Source organism: Olea europaea, unplaced genomic scaffold (assembly GCF_002742605.1).
Source record: "Olea europaea var. sylvestris unplaced genomic scaffold, O_europaea_v1 scaffold1004, whole genome shotgun sequence".
Lineage (NCBI taxonomy): Eukaryota > Viridiplantae > Streptophyta > Magnoliopsida > Lamiales > Oleaceae > Olea > Olea europaea.
This window is the reverse complement of record NW_019227357.1, coordinates 177631-189823: the sequence shown is the minus strand read 5'-3', so window position 1 is coordinate 189823 and position 12193 is coordinate 177631. Positions and strand designations below refer to the sequence as shown.

Sequence of the window (12193 nt, the reverse complement as noted above, 5' to 3'; positions counted from 1 at the left end):
ATTTCAATAATGTTGCAACTCGGGCACATCGGTCTCGGATAAGTTCTTTCCTTACGCAGTAATGAAGCTTTAGCACGTCTGCCTAAGGTCAATGCTTCGGTGAACACAGAAAATCGACCCCCAAGTTCTCACAAATCACGATCCCTATCTCGAGGCAGACATACCCGATCGGGAAAACAAGTCCACCCATGATATAAATATTCATGCTTGAACTTGGGGGGACCACTGTTACGCTCCTATTTGAACCACTTCGGAAAGTCTACCACTGCATTATACAAGGTGTTCAACACCCATCCGAAGTGGTTCCGAAGTGACGCCACCACCAATGTTGTCGATCTGCTAAAGCACTGAGAGGCACTGACAATCTATTGAATCGACCGAAGCGTCCTCGCCTCTGAAGCCGAGGCACAGTACATTCCCAGGTTCTCTGTCAGAGGATCCCCGCCAATTTCAGAAAGAGATCTATGTCAAGATCCTTTCTGCCCCCAAAGTTTAATTGATTTGACGTCTTCATGAGCCTAATTAATGTGACGTATCAACTTTATGTCAACTCAAAACCGAAGAAGTAATTACCCGCCCACTCTATAGACGTGGTTGATTGACGCCTATGAGTAGACGCCTCACACCGTCAGATGCATGCACGTGTCCCACATCCAACGGTTTTCCTCACCTATAAATATCCAAAGTTTGGCAAGAGGCAAAAAAGAGATGAAATTCTTACAACTTAGCTCTCCATAACAAGTAAATATATATTCTCCTCCCCACCATTTTGCACAACCTTGGTACTGTTCTGATCACTTGGGGCTAACTTGATCGTTGGAGTGTATGCGGCCGCCGCTACCCCGCTGGTCCCGGTCGTGTGCACCTGACCATGCGTTGATTGTGCGTAGGGAGGAATACGTGGAATAGCTATCGATTGGCCACGTGGAGGGTCCAATTTGCGAGGTCAACAACCTAGATTGGAGTTGTAACCCCCGAATCTGTAGAGAAGAGTGAATAATAAATTGTGGGTAGAGAGAATGTGTAAATGAAATAAATATTTGACCAACTTAAATTATAGTTTAAGTTTATTTATTTATTTTGTAATAAGAAACCAGATTACGATTTTTTTTTTCTAATTACAGAGTAAGAATTTTTCATATGGTGTGAAATGTGTTAAGAAGTTATATAATTTTATCCTAATAGTAAAAAATCCATTAAAATTCAAAGAATCCATCATAATCAATGTGTAGAATTCTTAAAATCTTATGTGAACTGTTGAATTCTATTAAATACATGAAATCTATAAGAATCTACAAATTCTGAATTGAAGTTGCCATCCTTAGTTTCATTTTCAAAATCATTCTTACAACAATGGAATTGGCAATTTTTCGTTTCGTTTTCCCTCTATTTTCCCTTCTCTCTTTGCTTTGCACATTTTCATTTTCAGAAACTATGGAATTCCCAAAAACACCAGTAGAAAAGATGATCAGAGGATTGAATTTGTTTCTTGAGTTTGATGTGAACATTGTTGAAGAAGATCCTGCTTTTAAAGCACCAAAAATTGTCGAGAAAAGTTTACAATTTCCATATTTAAGTGATCCCAGAACCAGTGTTCAAGACTTGGGACACAAGGCTGAATATTATAGACTTCCTCACACCAACACGTATTTGGTCTTCAGGTTTTGGTATCTTTTCTTGCAGTTTACCTGATTAGGTGAACAATTGCATGTCCAATACAGAATTCTTTACATTATTATAGCAAAAAAACAACACAGAATACTTTTGGCATGCACCGGCAAGTGAATCCTATTAGTCCTGAAAGCTCCATGAAGAGCAACAAAAGTCGACTTCTAAACTAAAAATACAATTTCGTCATCCCTAATTACATCTTGTCATGATTTCTTGAATAAATTTATGATTTTCCATCCAAGTCTTATTCGTATTTGCTTTACGAGAGAACTCTCTGTCGAACTGCTTAAAATATTGTTGCAGGATGTTCTATTTTTTCTTTCAATCAGGAAACAAACTGAGTACCAACCCTATGGTTGTATATATAACTGGAGGACCCGGATGCAGCACATCTTTGGCCCTGTTTTATGAAAACGGCCCTTTCCAAATAACAAAAAACTTATCTCTTGTATGAATGATTTTGGTTGGGATAAGGTACTCTCATTTTCCTTAATTCTCATTAAAAGTTTTTCGTCTAGACTCCAAATGATGCTGTTTTTTAAGAGGAAACACACCTGTTTTTGCAATTCTTTACTCATTTTTTTTCCTAGCTGTTCCTATTTCTATCTGGGAAGAAAGGATTCATTTGGGCATTTAAGATATTTTCATGAATGATATGCTACGACAGGTCTCAAACATTATATACGTCGACCAACCAACTGGAATTGGATTCAGTTATACTCTGACAGAGCTGAAATACGAATGGATTCTCAGGGTGCTGTCGTTGATTTCTATGACTTCATGCAGGTAAGTTTCTTAGTCAGGTAGCTATAGGAAACTAGACTTAGATTTTAGCTTATTTTCATATAGTATGGACAGTCGTCCAAAACCATAAACTAGCTTAGACTGAACTATAAGACTCATAAAATGTTGGGCATTTTTCCAAGTGCACCCTCAGTATGCAAGGAATGATTTTTATATCATCGGAGAATCATATGACGGGCACTATATTCCAGCTTTGGCTGATCGTGTACAACGGGGAAACAATAATAAAGAAGGGATTCATATAAACATGAAAGTAAGCCTTGAATTTCATCTCTATTGTTAACTAGTGTTGTAGTTTTCCTTGTTTAGTTATGCAACTTTGTAGGAAAACAAGTTGCTAGTGGATGAAACTAATTGTATAAGTTTTATTCAATTGCAATAGCCGACTATTGAAATTAATAACCACAAGGCAAATGATTTCAATTTATCAAAAAAATTCCGTTTCAGAATTTTCCAACGACTAAAAAAAAATGTTCAGCAGTACAAAATCAGAAATATAAGTTAACTGCAGGCTAAAACTGTAAACGATGAATCTGGAGGCTGCACACTATGGAACTACAAACTGCATGAATTAAATAGTAATGTGAAAATAATATGTAGAAATAAAACACAAACTACAGTAGATTTCAAACCGAGGCCTGTGCGTGCACAGTTTCCTTAAGACAGTTTCGCCCCCTCACCGTAGGTGCTGGAGGTTCAGTTCGAGCGGTTGTCTCTCAGGATACAACAGTAATAAGTAGAATCTGAGCATCGTGGTCCTACTCCGATGAACTGATCTAGTATTGGAACGATATAACCACAAGAACAAGACCTTATTGGACAAGGAATGCAGAAAAGAAGAAACTGTGTATGTAGGAATGTAGGTGAGATTTTCGAGTGTATTAGATTGCTGGAGAATGAGCCTTTTTATAGGCATATTGCCTATTAATATTGTGACCATTGGGAGTCCATTGGAGTTACTGCCCATTAACACTGTGACCATTGGGAGTTTCTGCAGTTTAGAAACTCAAAAGTCATTAGAGAAAGTCAAAAAAAATTGGCAAAATGTGGGCTCTCCGATGGGGTCATTTTTGCCTTGTTCGGTCCGACATTCGTGTGCGCAGATCGTGCCCGCACCCAAGTTCAAGGTTCAAAGGCCATTTCGGTTCGTGATTTGCATCCCCCCGTGCGCGCACGTGGAGAGAGCCTCTATGCTACACATGATTACACATCTCCAAAGCATTGCCATATATAAAGTGGTTTAAGTTTCCTTGATTTTCCTATGTGGGATAAATGCATTTTTTCCCACAAAACCAACTTCCAATGACCAACATTGAGCTCCAATTTCTCATTCACCCGAGCTTCATTTTTGGCAAATAAATACATGAAATCGATGTCCTCGCGGAGGAGAACACATATCAACTTTGATATTCCACATTGGACCAACGGGTCCCATTGAAAATTGTGCTAAAAGTGAGCCGCCCACTCAATTTTTTCCAACAATCCCCCACATGAATGAAATTTGGGAGAGACACGAAACGTGAGACACAAGACTTGGTGATAAAGTTCAGTGATTGAATCCTGCATAGGATAGGTATGTGTTACCCTTTGAACCTTTCCTTGTGGAAGCATATTTACTTTACTGGCTGACCAGTAGACGCGATGTCTTTGAACTGTTCTGCCGTTTGTGTAAACGATGATATATCTCACATAGGATTCTTCCTAACACAATTCAGTTATCATTGTTATGTTCGTTTTGGCCATGACCATATGCCTGGTTCTGTGAGAATTCTTAAGAATTGAGTCCTGCACAATTCTCTTAGAAGCGGCCCCACTTCTCTCTCACATAGGTGATTTCTTATTACAAGTAACCCGCATTACTTGGCTCGATTTACGACGCATAAGAATCATTAAAAGCCTATTGCTTAACCTTCAACCTTACGAGTATCACTGTTACATAATAGGAATGGACAGGAGGTAATACCCCCACAGTGATTTTATCAAGTCTTTACAGTTAGGTTTTCCCATTGAACCTAGATCTTGGGATCCCAGTCAACTAGGTTGGGTTTTCCTTTGTAATAACTTATTCTTTCAAGGGCTTAAGTCCCATTCCTTTCGATGATTTCATAACTAACTCTCTATTTATTCATTTGGTTAGCGGATCCGCAATGTTATCTTTTGACCTTATATAGTTAATAGTGATAACTCCAGTTGAGAGTAGTTGTCTTATGGTATTGTGTCTACGACGTATATGTCTAGACTTACCATTATATATGTTACTTTGTGCTCTTCCTATTGCCGATTAACTGTCACAATATATGCAAATTGCTGGCACAGGTTTTGATCATCTTGGAATATCTTCTAAGAAGTTGTGCAACCATTCAGGCTCTTCACCACATTTATCTAGAGTTATAAACTCAGATTTCATCGTAGATCTGGCTATAACCGTTAGCTTAGAGGATTTTCACGATATGATAGCACCACCCAATGTGAACACATATCCACTGGTGGATTTTGAGTCTTTTATATTAGATATCTAATTAGTATCACTGCATCCTTCAATGATTGCTGGATATCTAGTATAATGTAGTCCATAGTCACGAATATATCTTAAGTACCTTAGTACTCTTACAATTCCTTTCCAGTGATCAGCTCCTGGATTACTCGTGTATCTACTCAGTTTACTAATTGTATAGGCTATGTCTGGTCTAGTACAACTCATTAAATACATTAGACTTTCGATAACTCTCGAGTATTCTACTTAAGAGATACTTTCTCCTCTATTTTTTAGACAGATGTTGACTCGTATCTATTGGTGTTCTAGCTAAGCCAGTATCATCCTTATGTAATTTTCCTAAAATTTTGTCCACATAATGTGACTGACTTAGAACAAGCCCATTTGATGTTCTTGAGATTTTCACTCCAAGTATAACATCAGCTAAATCCATATCTTTCATGTCAAATCTCGAGTTTAACATATTTTTAGTGGATTCAATCATCTTATTGTCACTACCAACAATAAGCATGTCGTCAACGTAAAGACATAAGGTGACATATCCATCTTTAGTGTCTTTGACGTAAACACATTTGTCACATTCATTGATTTTAAATTCACTCTCAATCATGACATTGTCAAAATTTTCATGCCATTGTTTTGGTGCTTGTTTCAAGCCATATAGTGACTTCCCTAGGTTACAGACTTTCTTTTCCTATCCTGATGACGAAAACCCCTCAAGTTGTTTCATGTAAATTTCTTCTTCTAAATCTCCATTTAGAAAGGCAGTTTTAACATCCATTTGATGTACTTCAAGATTTCCCAAAGCGGCAATCGCAAGTATCATCCTAATAGATGTTATTCTCGTCACTGGAGAATACGTATCAAAGTAATCAAGGCCTTCCCTTTGTTTGTAGCCTTTAATTACTAATCTGGCCTTATACTTCTCGATAGTTCCATCTGCCTTCATTTTCCTTTTGAAAATCCATTTGTAGCCTAGTGGTTTGCTTCCTGAAGGAAGATCCATTAGCTCCCATGTATGATTTTGCAGTATGGAATCTATTTCACTTTCAATGACTTCTTTCCATTGAGGTTCTTCCGAGGAATTCATTGCTTCATGATAATTTTGAGGTTCACTTTCTAGCATATAGGTCAGAAAATCAGGACCATAAGATTTTTCTGTCCTTTCCCGTTTGCTGCGTCTAACCTCAGTCCCCTCTTCTAATTCTTCGTTCTGACTATTTTCAGTCATTGTCTTATATGTTCGTTTAGAGGAGCTTGCTTCCTCTTTGGATCTGTATGGAAATACTTCTTCAAAGAATGTAGCATTCCTTGATTCCATTATCGTGTTTTTGTGTATGCTGAAATTTTTGAATCATACACAAGAAAGCAATACGCACTGCTATTATGTGCATAGCTAACGAAGACACAGTCTATAGTTTTCGGGTCTATCCTTACCTTCTTTGGTGGTGGAACATCCACTTTAGCAAGACACCACCACACTCGCAAGTGTTTATAGGTAGACATTCTTCCTTTCCATAACTCATAAGGGGTCTTTTTCGATTTCTTTCGGGGCACCTTATTTGAAAGGTAATTTGCTGATAACACAGCTTATCCCCACATGTTCTGAGGTAACCCAGAACTTACGAGCATTGCATTCATAATCTCTTTTAAGGTACGATTTTTCCGTTCAGCAACACCATTTTGTTGCGATGAATAAGGGACGGTTGGTTCATGTATGATTCCGTGTTGTGTACAAAATTCAGTAAATGGTGCTTCATACTCACCAACTCGATCATTTCGCAGCACCTTAATTTTCTTATTAAGTTGATTCTCAACTTCATTCTTATAGAGAATAAATTTCTCTATAACTTCATCCTTGCTTTTAAGCAGATATACATAACAGTATTTTGTGCTATCGTCGACAACAGTAATAAAATACTTGTTGCCACCTCTTGTTTGTACAAGTTTTAGATCACACACGTCACTGTGAACTAAATCTAGTGGTTCTGTGTTCCGTTCAATTGATTTAAATGATGACCTTGTCAATTTTGTTTCAACACAAGTTTTACACTTATGTTTGGAATCGTTATTGAACTTAGGTATGCGGTTAGAGTTAACTAGTTTTCGTAAAGTATCATAGTTAACGTGTCCTAGTCTACCATGCCACAAATTGGAAGACTCAAGCAAATAAGCAGAAGAACTTGCTTTATTCATTTTTGGTTTCACAACCTTTACATTGAGTTTAAACATACCGTCGGAAACATAACCTTTTCCGACAAACATTCCACTTTTTGACAGAATAACTTTGTCTGACTAAAAAAGAATGCGAAAACCATGCTTATTCAAAAGTGACCCGAACACTAAATTCTTGCGAATTTTTGGCACATAAAGCACGTTGTTGAGAGTCAGCTCCTGCATGAATTAAATAGTAATACGAAAATAATCTGCAGAAATAAATGGAAAATGATGCGAAAATAATATGCAGAAATAAATGGAAACTGAAACTGCAAGGATAAACTGTATCTGCAAAGAAACTACACGAACTGCAACGAAATAAATCTGCAGAATAGAAAACACAAATTGCAGCAGATTTCAAACCCAGGCCTGTGCGTGCACAGTTTCCTTAAGACAGTTTCGCCCCCTCACCGTAGGTACTGGAGGTTCAGTTCGAGCGGCTGTCTCCCAGGATACAACGGTAATAAGCAGAATCCGAGCACCACGGTCCTACTCCGGCGAACTGATCTAGTATCTGAACAATATCACCACAAGAACAAGACCTTACTGGATAATGAATGCAGAAAAGAAGAAACTGTGTATGCAGAAATGTAGGTGAGCTTGGCAAAACGTGGGCTCTCCGATTGGGCCATTTTTGCCTTGTTCGGTCCGACATTTGTGTGCGCAGGTCGCGCCCGCACTCAAGCTCTGAAGGCCATTTCGGTTTGTGATTTGCACCCTCCCTGTGCGCGCACGTGGAGAGAGCCTCTATGCTACACATGATTATGCATCTCCAAAGCATTGCCATATATAAAGTGGTTTAAGTTTCCTTGGTTTTTCTATGTGGGATAAATGCATTTTTTCCACAAAACCAACTTCCAATGACCAACTTTGAGCTCCAATTTCTCATTCACCCGAGCTTCATTTTTGGTAAATAAATACATGAAATCGATGTTCTCGCGGAGCAGAACACATATCAACTTTGATATTCCACATTGGATCAACGGGTCCCATCGAAAATTGTGCCAAAAGTGAGCCCCTCACTCAATTTTTTCCAACAAACTCACCAACGTTTAAACAGGGATTAGCTATTGGTAGTCGATTGACAGAACCAGAGATCCAGTACAAAGCATATGCTGATTATACTTTAAGCATGAAATTGATCACCCAATCTGATTATAACAGCCTGAGTCAGTTAGTTCCCCAATGTGTACGGGGAATAAAACTTTGGTATTTCTCAGTCCTAAATCCATCCCTTCTAACATTTACTTCTGAATCTACGTCTTCGTGGGAAGTCTGCCTGATTTATATGCACATAACATTGGAGACTCTTCCAGTGGCATCCTTCCTCGTGGGACTACGTGACAGAAAGGACAACCTCGGGAAGGATACTTATAATGTGCTTATAAAACCACAGGCAAACCTTTCACAAGCACTTCTCACTTGGATTCTGATAAAAAGTTCCTAGGCAGGCAATAGTAGTGGTCAGTCATCAGCTTGTACCAAGGCTTTCTATGATTGCACCTGAATTTTCAATAGGATAGTTAAAATAACTGGTCGTACAAATGTAAGAAAAACAGATAAATCAGTCATCTATTCTGACAGAAAATTATAAACTTATTAACCGTATGGTTTTGTCGTTTATTGTAGTTTTTTGATATTCGAAAAAAGTGTGCGGGTCGGTGCTATGACTTCTTGAAATTGGAAAATTTCTTAAATCAGAAGTCAGTTAGACAAGCACTTGATGTTTGAGACATACAATTTGTTACATGTAAACGTTCTGTGTATGATCCAATGAAACCGGACTGGATGGAGAATTACGAAGTTGTTATTCCTGCACTACTAGAGAATGGAGTCAAGTTACTAGTATACGCTGAGGAGTATGATCTTGAATGCAACTGGCTTGGTAAGATTTTATTTCTTCAACCGAGCTTTAGTGAATCTTTTTCTTAACTGAATTCCGGTTATGAAAAACGTAGGCAAAGTTTGTAATGTAATTGCTATAACTAAGTTTTATTATTGTCAGGAAACGCGAGATGGGTCGATGCTATGGTATGGTCGGGACAGAAAGACTTTGTATCAGCACTTCTGTTCCATTTAAGGGGGATGGAGAGGAGGCGGGGTTAACGAAAAGCAGTGGCCTTCTCACTTTCCTCAAGGTCTATAATGCCGGTCACTGGATTCCTGCGGATCAACCAAAAGCATCACTAGAAATGATAAAGAGATGGATGCAAGGCATTCCTCTGTGAAGAACAGCTGCACAAACCCCATTATTGTAATGATTTCTTAATAAAAGTTTCCTCAATTCATGTTCATTTACCTATTGAGGGATTGGTCCAGAAAGATCTCTTGTTGATCGCTATTGGGCTAGAAAGTTTTGATTAATCACATGATGAAAAGAAAGTTTTGATTAATCACATGATGAAAAGAAAGTTTTGATTAATCACATGATGAAGTCTTCTATTATTTATTCTTAACCTTAAAACCTTACAAAACATTGCTTAATCTCTTTTAGTTTTGTATAAAATGTACCAAATCCAGGTGCAACAACACAGAAGCATACCACAGAAAGGAAACAGGCTAAAAGTTCACTTAGCAGCCTTGAGCGCCTTAATGTTTTCCCAAGTAAAATCTGGATTGTCTCGTCCAAAACGACAGTAACGAGCATTCTTCTGATACTGAAGTTGCCGTCCCTTTTCAGGTCCAGATATATAGCAACCATTCCTGGCCTGAAGTCAAATTCCTCAATATGCTCCAGTACAACCATAACCCACAATTTCCTTGTTCCATATGTGTAGACGAATAATAACAACGTTTCTTGAATACCAATTGCACATGATTACTGCATGATACATCAATGTGCAATCCCAGAGGTTTGAGAATTATATTGTTTCCAAGAGGTTCGGCATTAGCACATTATATTAAACAACGTGTACTATTAAAAAGATAGAGATATTTTTATGCTCAGTGCAATCTTAATTGAAATTCTAGATTTGTATTGCTTTTTTATGTATTTGCATAATCTTAGAGATATACTTAGGTCATAGATACAAAATGGATTAATTTACCTCTAGAGAGAAGATTAGTACTTAATAAAATATCGATTGTTAGCATAATTCAAGAGTTGATTATAAACGGATTATTAATGATGAAAGAATATTAGCAATCCTGGATTTGGGATCCTAGTGCCTTTCATTGTTTGTATGAACTCCAAGATTTGTCTCCTTTTTAATTTCTTATTTTAGTTGATAATAAGACCAATACAAAATCTTATTTGTGCTTGTTTTCAATTAGAACTAGTTTTAACTACTGTAACATAAGTAGAGTTATTGTGAGCTCAATACTCTATTCATCACTATAATACTTGTTTACTATCTGTCCAGTTGAAGGGATAAAATCAACAATCAGGATTTCAAGAAATGTTTTGATAATAAGTGAATAGTAGTTGTTGTTGTGTGGTTGAACTTAATAATGTGTGGTTGAACTTTATTTATAAAATATAATAAGAATACAATTCTTTTTACACACAAGCACTAAGGAGTATAAGCTAGATCTAGATAATTGGACCGGTACCACTAGAGGTCACCATTCATTAGTGATTGTAATGTCTCAGTTCTTACATGAAACTATGGCAGTATTTGCTTGCAACAAAGCAATATGCAACAAGACAGCCAAGATTTGCATGAAGAGCTCGAGACGATCACAAGCAAGATCACAAACAAAAGCCAACATGAAATTAAGGTGTTCGACTTGAGAAGAAGATGGTACCGAGCTTGGAAATGATGCACTTTATAATGCGTCTATTAGTATTTGAACTTGCAAAAATAGATTATAGATGTAATAAACTACAAGGAATTCAAGAAAGTTATAGGTAACAATCGGTAAAGAGGCATCAGTCTGGATCACTTCGTTTGAGGTAAGAAATAAATTCCTCGTAACTTTTTGAAATAGTAACGTTATGTAAGATTAGTGATGCTTAGCATTGATATATGTAAAAGTGGTGCAAGCGCTATATAGCATTACCTTTATGAAAAATCAATAGATTAAAACATCAACATTGTTGTTTTAATTTATTAAAAAGGAAAAAGAAAAATGGAAATCAGCATGTGACCAGTTCGAAAAGTCAAAAGCAATTTTTGAGATTAAGTTTTTGGACCCATTTGAATAATTTTTTAAAGGTGATTAGTCTACTTAGAATAACTTCTAGCCTTTTAGAAGAAGTTACCCTAGCGTGACTTTCTCAAGGAATTCTTTCAAAAACAATAGCGAAAGCCACGTTGGCTGGGGGCAACAAGCCATGTGCTTCTCCATGCCCTCAGCCCGCCTGGAACATTTTGAACTATGATCTTTGCTCTAGGAAGTACCGTATCTTCCCTTAAGATATTCGCATCTTCAAGTGGCGAGTTCAAGTCCCACCTTGCCTCTCCCGAACAACCCTTGTTGAGACGAAGATGCATAGCGCCTGTTGAAGCTGATGAATCAAGGTCTTTCAACGAGGCCCGATGCCTTGTCAATATCAAAGAATCCACATATTATGAAGCTAACTATCATATGGAGGGACCAAATTCTATAAGAACTGTATTTTTAGCTCCTAAAAATCAAGGGGAAATTTTTAGATGATTAAGGAAGATCTAAAAGGATCAAATCCCACAGAGAAACCAAATCATAGAAGAAATCGATTTGTATAAGGGAACATTGCCAAGAAGATTTCTACCAACTGATAAAGCTAGTGATGGCCGCGGGGCGAGTTCAGGATGGGGCACCTCCACCCCTCCTTAGCTGGGGCAAGGCGGTGGCTTGCCCCATTTATTTTTTTACTTTTTCTCTTCGAGGGGCAGGTTTGGGGCTTGGCCCGCCAACCTGTCGGGATGGGAATTTTTGCCATCCCTAGATAAGGCAACAACACATGGAATCAGGGTTGCAATGTCACCAAATTCCACATGGATTCCTTCCCTATAAATACATATAGACAGGAAAAGGTAAAGGGACTATCATCTTGACACTCTAGCAAAAAAATTCTGCATGCTT

General features: G+C 37.7%; 1 pseudogene; it reads left to right on the top strand.

Annotated features, from left to right (window-relative positions):
• The first annotated feature begins 1434 nt into the window (after positions 1 to 1434).
• On the top strand, positions 1435 to 9414 carry LOC111372484 (annotated as a pseudogene).
• Positions 9415 to 12193: the final 2779 nt, after the last annotated feature.